The 7859-nt window shown below is 41.4% G+C and overlaps 1 protein-coding gene across 1 annotated transcript in view; it reads right to left on the reverse strand.

Moving 5' to 3' along the window:
- P3H2 (prolyl 3-hydroxylase 2) overlaps nucleotides 1–7859 on the reverse strand; it is a 168532-nt gene that overhangs the window by 18352 nt on the left and 142321 nt on the right. The window lies entirely within an intron of this gene.

The following is a 7859-nucleotide window of genomic DNA, read 5'->3' on the forward strand; positions in this document are numbered from 1 at the left end:
CAAAGTCCTTTTCTCATAGAGTAGGACTGAAGGACAAAGCCTGTGATAGAGAGGAAATCTCCTGATGTAGCATAGTATAGACATTTTGAACCAGAAAGTCGAACAGAAAAGAAAACACTGCTTCTAACCATTTATCATACTCCCAAGGGGCCTGATGCATGCTTGTCCATAGCAACAGCTCAAGATAAGGACAGCAGGGGTGGGGAAGGCACAATTCCCTGCCACCCCGGGTCTAGCAAAGGTCACCAACACGTTGGCCTAAAACACTTCTGTAGGAGGAAGAAGAGACAATTGAAATTGATGTCTACTTTATCTCTATAAAATAGATTAGTCAGCCTTGGGAAGAGCACTAGCTAAATGTTTATTAGTCTAGCTAGGATAAAAGACTCACTACAGCTCATGATTAATGGAATATTAAAAGAATGAGGCAGTGTTTCTCAATCTGGAGTAACGTTCATTTATCTGTTAAAGCAAAAGTTCCCTAAGGAGCTCCAGTGCTGACAAATTATTTTTCCTCTAATTTTACTTCTATATATGCAATCATAAAACTATGTATTATTTATTTTAGTAGTTTCATACAGTACCCAAACCAATTTACAAGACTAAATAAAAGCAAGATCATAAAATGAACTAAATTCCAATCAACAAATGAAATGGTGAATGTTATTTTTCTGAAAATAAAAAGCTACTTTCCACATGAATATTCTACTCACTGATCTGGTCTGGGTTCTTTTGAGCCAGGATTCCTTATAGTACTGTTGGTGTGTAAGTACTATTCTACCACAACATTTCTCTAGTTAAACTACTACACAATCTTAATGTACCATGATTAATTTTGGCCTTTGTATCAGTCCATTTTCTTGCTGCTATTAAAGACACACCCGAGAGTGGGTAATTATAAAGCAAAAGAGGTTTAATGGACTCACAGTTCCACATCTGGAGAGACCTCACAATCATGGCGGAAGGCAAAGAAGGAGAAAGTCATGTCTCCCATGGTGGCAGGCAAGAGAGCTTGTGCAGGGAAACTCCCATTCATAAAACTATCAGATCTGGTAAGACTTATTCACTACCAGGAGAACAAACCACCCCCATGATTCAATTATCTCCACCTGGCCCTGCACTTGACCTGTGGGGATTATTACAATTCAAGGTGAGATTTGGGTGGGGACACAGCCAAACCACATCAGCTTTCACCTGAGCCTAATACATTATTTATAAGTTCATCATATTTCATTTATTTCTAGTCTTTAATCACTGAAGTATTATTAATTGGTGTCAATATGACCATAACTGTGCCCACTGAACTATGGAATCCCATGATACCACCTGGCTAGAAGTTGATCCCTTACATAACCCCTGATTGCTTCTCTTAATTTTTGAAAATTGTGATCAAAATTTATAAATATGGAATTTTTGGAACCCAAGAATATATCCATAAGCCCCCTGTTTCAGTATGACATCTTTTAGTTGAATAGAAAAATATGCTTTTCTATAATTCATTATTTCTCAAATTTTGTTTCATTGAAAGTTCTGGGAAAGTACTGGGTTATATAAAATATAAGAGGACATCTCAGAACTTTTAATATGTGAACAGGCCTTATTACTGTCCTAAACAGTGATATAATATGCAGCAGTTTTTCGCCTTAATTGAATACAACGCTCTCCCTCCCCGACTCCCTCAACTTCCTTCCTGCAGCAGAGACTTTACGATGGACTGCAATGATCATTGCCTCCCGACATTCATACAGCTGTGCAATTTGCTTCCCACAAGTGCAAGTGGAACCTGGAACTTACTTCTAAGCAGTAGAATATGACAAAAGTGATTAGGTGTCATTTCTGTGACTACGTTACATAAGATTGCAACTTCTATCTTGCTAATAGACTCAGTCTCTTGCCTTCTCCGCTGGCAGGCTGTGAAGCAAGTGGTCATACTGGAGAGGATCACATGGCAAGAAATAGAGGGGATCCTCCAGCCAACAACCAACTAGGAACTAAAAGGCCATAGTCCAACAACTTTTTAGGAACTGAATTCTGCTATCTAACTTGGAAGACGATCCTTCCCAGTCAAGCCTCGGAAGAGACCTCAGCCGTGGTCAACAACTTGACCGAAACCGGTGAGAGAGCCTGAAGCCAAGGACACAGTTACATTCTCTGCAGACTCTTACCCCACAGAAACTATGAGATCATAAATGGATATTTTCATAAGCTGCTATATTTTTGTTATTTTTTTCACAACAATAAAAAAGTAGTCTTTAAAAAATTTATTTGACAAGGTCTCACTGTCACTCAGGCTGGAGTGCAGTGGCACCATCATCATGGTTCACTGCAGCCTTGACCTCCTGTCCTCAAGTGATCCTCCCACCTCAGACTCCCAAGTAACTGGAACTGCAGGCATATGCCACCATGCCTAGTTTTTTGTGTTTTTTTGTTTTGTTTTGTTTTGTTTTCAGGGTCTTGTTATGTTGCCCAAGCTGGTCTCCAACTCCTAGATTCAAGCCATCCTCCCTCCTCAGCCTCCCAAAGTGCTGGGATTAGAGGCATGAGCCACCACGCCCAGCCAAGTAGTCTTTTAAAAATCCCCCCAAAACATCTTAGCATGGAAGGCGATTTGGAAAAGGCTGCTCTAATCTATGTAGCTGATTAAGATTTGTAGTCAAATTGAGATAGGCCTTCCCTCGAATATTTGGAAAAGTGAACTGTATATTCCATTCCAATGTAGAAGTATAAAAAGAAATGTTCCTTCAACAGGAAAGATGAGATACTTGTAGATTCACTGAAAAGCATTTGCTAATATAAAACTAAAACATAAATGAAAGACAGATGAGAGATTTAGTGAATTAAGTTGGTTTATACTTTGCCAAGTTTTTCTCTTTGTCTACATTGAAGGTGTATTATTTTAAACATAATTAGCTTATTTTCAAAATATGATTTTGAAAGTTTGCAAAACTAAAATATTTAGGAAAATGTCTGTCCGTCTTAAGCTCCATTATAAGTATGTATTATCGTTACTATCATTATTGTTGAATTAATAAGCTACACTTGGAATACTGTAATACGTTCTGACTGAGACACCTTAATAAGCACAGAGCCTTAAGAGAAGGCTACGGGGATATAGACAATTCTCCTAGCATTTCATAAGTAACATGCAAAGATCAAGTGAAGGAAGAATGCAACATGGAGTCTTAAATATCTGAATTTTGGGTTCCAGGAGAATCTGCATTAGAAATCTGCCTTTCATGTAGCTAACGTAATCATTAATATTAGTAAGTATAGAATTTTACACAGATATTTCCCACACGTACATTTAACAAAAATGACCCCTTACCCATCCACTAACCAAAAGGAAAAAAAAGATAAATCATTCAACAGACAAGTCAACCAGCCTACATATGACTAGTAGCACACCAGACAGAGGAAAACATTAAAATAAAAATTAAAATGTAGTCCAATAAATTGTGGTTTCTGGGGCCTGATTTGATGGCTTCAGCCAATTCTTAACCACAGTCCAAGAAGATTTAGTCAAACAACTTAATTCTTCTCTCATTCATAAAGTATGTGCCTGGCTCTGACTCTCTGGTTGCAACAAAAAGGGATCATCTAAGAAAGTACTCCCTTGTACTCCCTGTCTGGCTCATGGCAAGAAGAATCACTTTATCAGAAATGCAATAGTGTCATACAAAGCATGATGGGGTAGGCAGGCTGACAAGCCCTTATATGAATTCAGCCTTTCACAGTTTAAGAAAAAAAAAAGGCCAGACACGGTGGTTCACGCCTGTAATCCTAGCACTTTGAGAGGCTGAGGCGGGCAGATTGCCTGAGCTCAGGAGTTCGAGACCAGCCTGGGCAACACAGTGAAACCCCATCTCTACCAAAATACAAAAAAAAAATTTGCCAGGCATGGTGGTACACGCCTATAATCCCAGCTACTCAGGAGGCTGAGGCAGGAGAATCACTTTGACCCAGGATGCGGGGGTTGCAGTGAGCCAAGATCACCCCACTGCACTCCAGCTCGGGCAACAGAGTGAGGCTCTGACTCAAAAAAAAAAAAAAAAAAAAAAAGAACTTTTTAAGTTCACCATCTTAAAACAGTTACTATCCTTCTTTTATAGATAAAAATCATGGGGCCCGGAGAAATAGAGTCACTGGATCTGCATCACCGTGGAGCATATCAGACTCACATAGTCCCAGAAACTAAGCTTCCCGATTCCAGGGTTATTCAACATTGTTTCTACTACCCCTCTGCTGACTCTGGAATCATATCCATCACAACCTTTAAAAATCTGGTGGCTGGGCTGAGCATGGTGGCTCAGGTCTGTAATCCCAGCACTTTGAAAGCCCGAGCCGGGTGGATCAACTGAGGTCAGGAGTTCGAGACCAGCCTGATCAAGATGGTGAAACCCCGTCTCTACTTAAAAAATAAAAATAAAAAAATTAGTCGGAAATGGTGGCATGCACCTGTAATCCCAGCTACTCGGGAGGCTGAGACAGGAGAATCACTTGAACCCAGGAGGCAGAGGTTGCAGTGAGCTGAGATCACGTCACTGTACTCCAGTCTGAGTGACAGAGTGAGACTCTGTCTCAAAAACATAAAATAAAATAAAATAAATCTGGTGAGTGAAAGGAGAATGGACAAGTGACAGCAATGTTTTTTAGTGACTTACCATATCACACATGTTTCATGGACTGAAGCCACTGTGGGATGTAAGTAGCCCTGGGTCACCCCATCTTAATGCTTAGGAGCTGTCCAGTAGGAATAATACTAAATACTAAACACTGTTAGGCATCCAGAGTAGATGACAATCTCTTTGGGGAAGATGAGAAAAGCTGAAGTATACTTGATTCTGCGACACATGCCTCCTTGACATCCCATTTTAGTGAAATTAAGATATGAAAATGTTGCTGGGCGCGGCGGCTCATGCCTTTAATCCCACCACTTCGGGAGGCTGAGGCGGGAGTATCATGAGGTCAGGAGTTCGAGACCAGCCTGGCCAATATGGTGAAACCTCGTCTCTACTAAAAATACAAAAATTAGTTCAGTGTGGTGGCCCGCGCTTGTAGTCCCAGCTACTCAGGAGGCTGAGGCAGAATTGCTTCAACCCTGGAGGCAGACATTGCACTGAGCCAAGATCGGGGACAGAGCGAGACTCCATCTCAAAAGAAAAAAGAAATGAAAGTGTTTTCTGGTTGGAAACTTTGTCTCTATCTGCAATTGTTCTTAATTTAGATCCTAATTAGGTATCTGATGACTGGACAACAGGTTTTTAGTGGTGACATAATAAGAAATATGCTGGTCTTTATCCCTTGTTTCTGGCACAGAACTCCTAAATCCCTTGGAATTTCCCAAGGGATAAGAGTGTCCATTTTAACTCATAATGAGATCCTTTTAATCACACTTAAGCTTATGCCGATGAGGTGAATTAGGGTAGGGACCCTGAAAAGACTCAGAATGGGGCTGGTCACCAGAAAGACCAAGTGATTAGGAAAGTGAAACCTTTAGCCCCACCCACAGGCCTCTGGGAAAGGAGTTTCGGGCCTGCAAATCAAGCTCTATAAAAACTCTTGAACAACAAGATCTGATGAGCTTCTAGGTTGCTGAGCGCACGGAGATGCTGGGAGGGTGGTTTGCCCACGGAGGGCATGGAAGCTCCTCCTCCCATCCCCCCATACCTTGCCCTATGTACCTCTTCATCTAGCTGTTCATCTGCATCCTTTGTGATAAACCAGTAAACACAGGAGTTCCCCTGAGTTCTGTGAGATGCTCTAGCAAATTAACCTAACCCAAAGTCAGGATCATGGGAACACTGGTTTGTAGCTGGTCAACGAGGGGTTGGTCAGAAGTACAGGTAACATCTTATACTTGCAATAGGCATCTGAAATGGGAGTAGTCTTGTGGGCTAAGCCCTTAACCTGTGGGATCTGACACTATTTCCAGACAGTATCAGAACTGAATTGGATTATCTCACACTCAGTTGCTATCCACGGGAGAATTACTGGTGCGTGTGGGTAAAACCTCACACACATCTGGCCACAGAAGTATTTTGAATTGAATATGAGAGTATGGTAGGCAAAAAAGTTTATTTGTTTGTTTTTCCTTCAGACCAGCAGTTTCCCAGAAAACATTCCATCCTACAATCCATTAGCCACTTCGACCTAGACAATTCTGTAGAAGTGGTAGATTTGGGTAGCCCAATTAATCATGATCCTTCTCCATCACATGTAGTCTTCTGTCTTGCTCTTCTATTAACCTTCCAGTCAGTTGCTGGACACCAGATTCCCTGGTAGCCAGGGGGGAAAAAAAATGCTTTGAAATTTGGCAACTGTCCTGGAGTTTCCCAAACATTTACAGCAATGTGTTGGCTTATTGGCATGAACTTCCTGGGTGATTTCTCAGCCTAAAAGGCAACATGAACTCTGGCTGACCATGAAGCTCTCTGGCATTTGTAAAACAGCTTGGGCTTTGTGGCTGCAAACTGAGGTCCAGGTCAGATTAGATGAGCATATTATCCTGTTTACTGCTTCAAACTGACTTGGAAGCTAAGGAAGGAAAAGGATGGGAAATGTGAGAGTTGTAGGGAGCCAAAAGTTTTCAAACCAGAGGAATGTGCTGACAAGGTCTCCTGGGGAAAGAAGTAGTGTACTTCTTCCCAATGCAGCATTTGGAAAGCCTCTTGTTGTCTTGCAATTATTTAATAGGTGATACATTTTTGTTATCTACACAATTCTATGTTTCATGCAGCAGGTGAAGAAGAGAAAATGGGATTTTGGCTCAAAGGTCTGGGTTCAAGTGTCTGTTCTGAGCTTCTGAGACTTTAAAGAAGTCACTAACTCTTCCTACATGAGATGCTGTTTAATATTAAAATAGTGTGCAAATAAATATATTGTGTGCAAATTTGCTGGGAGATCATAAAACATATAGAAATAATAATTGTTAAGAATTACTACTGCTGTTAGCATTACTATTGCTAATAGTTTTTATTATTCTAACAATGCTTGGCTCTGCTTAAGAACTGTTTTTGGCAACATTCCACCTGTGTCCCCACTAATTTTCATCTTACATAAGTAGGCACATAATGTTCCCTTGCTTCATCTCTGTGCCTTTGCTCAGTTTCTTTTAACCACTAGAATGGTTCCCTCTACATCCATGCATCCTACTACATTCTGCTTTCTCTAAAGGCCCTGCTCAGATCTATGTGTTTCAAGCATCTAAGGTTAACTAATCTAATATCCCATGTGGCTGGTCTCTTCTCCAAGTTCCTCTGATACACAGTCTGTCCCACACTACCTAGCTCTTACTGACTGTGTAACAGAAGGAAGCCATAGGAAATTGCTAAGCCTCCGGTATTCTGAGAATGGTGATGACCATGCAAGATTCCTTGGGAAACAGACGAGGGAGTGAATTTGGAGGCTTTTTTTCTTTCTTTCTTTCTTTTGGAAACCTACGGTAATAATGCACAAATCTAAGACATTCTTTTTCTTTTTGTAAGTCTTGCTTTCAGACTACTAGGGAGTGTAGTAGTTTAGTCCTATTCTTTATTTTCTAGAGAAAGTGGGTTCTGGCCGGGCGCGGTGGCTCAAGCCTGTAATCCCAGCACTTTGGGAGGCCGAGACGGGTGGATCACGAGGTCAGGAGATCGAGACCATCCTGGTTAACACGGTGAAACCCCGTCTCTACTAAAAAATACAAAAAACTAGCCGGGCGAGGTGGCCGGAGCCTGTAGTCCCAGCTACTCGGGAGGCTGAGGCAGGAGAATGGCGGGAACCCGGGAGGCGGAGCTTGCAGTGAGCTGAGATCCGGCCACTGCACTCCAGTCAGGGCGACAGAGAGAGACTCCGCCTCAAAAAAAAAAAAAAAAAAAAAA

The sequence above is a fragment of the Piliocolobus tephrosceles genome, chromosome 2 (genome assembly GCF_002776525.5).
Source record: "Piliocolobus tephrosceles isolate RC106 chromosome 2, ASM277652v3, whole genome shotgun sequence".
In the NCBI taxonomy this organism is placed as follows: Eukaryota; Metazoa; Chordata; class Mammalia; order Primates; family Cercopithecidae; genus Piliocolobus; species Piliocolobus tephrosceles.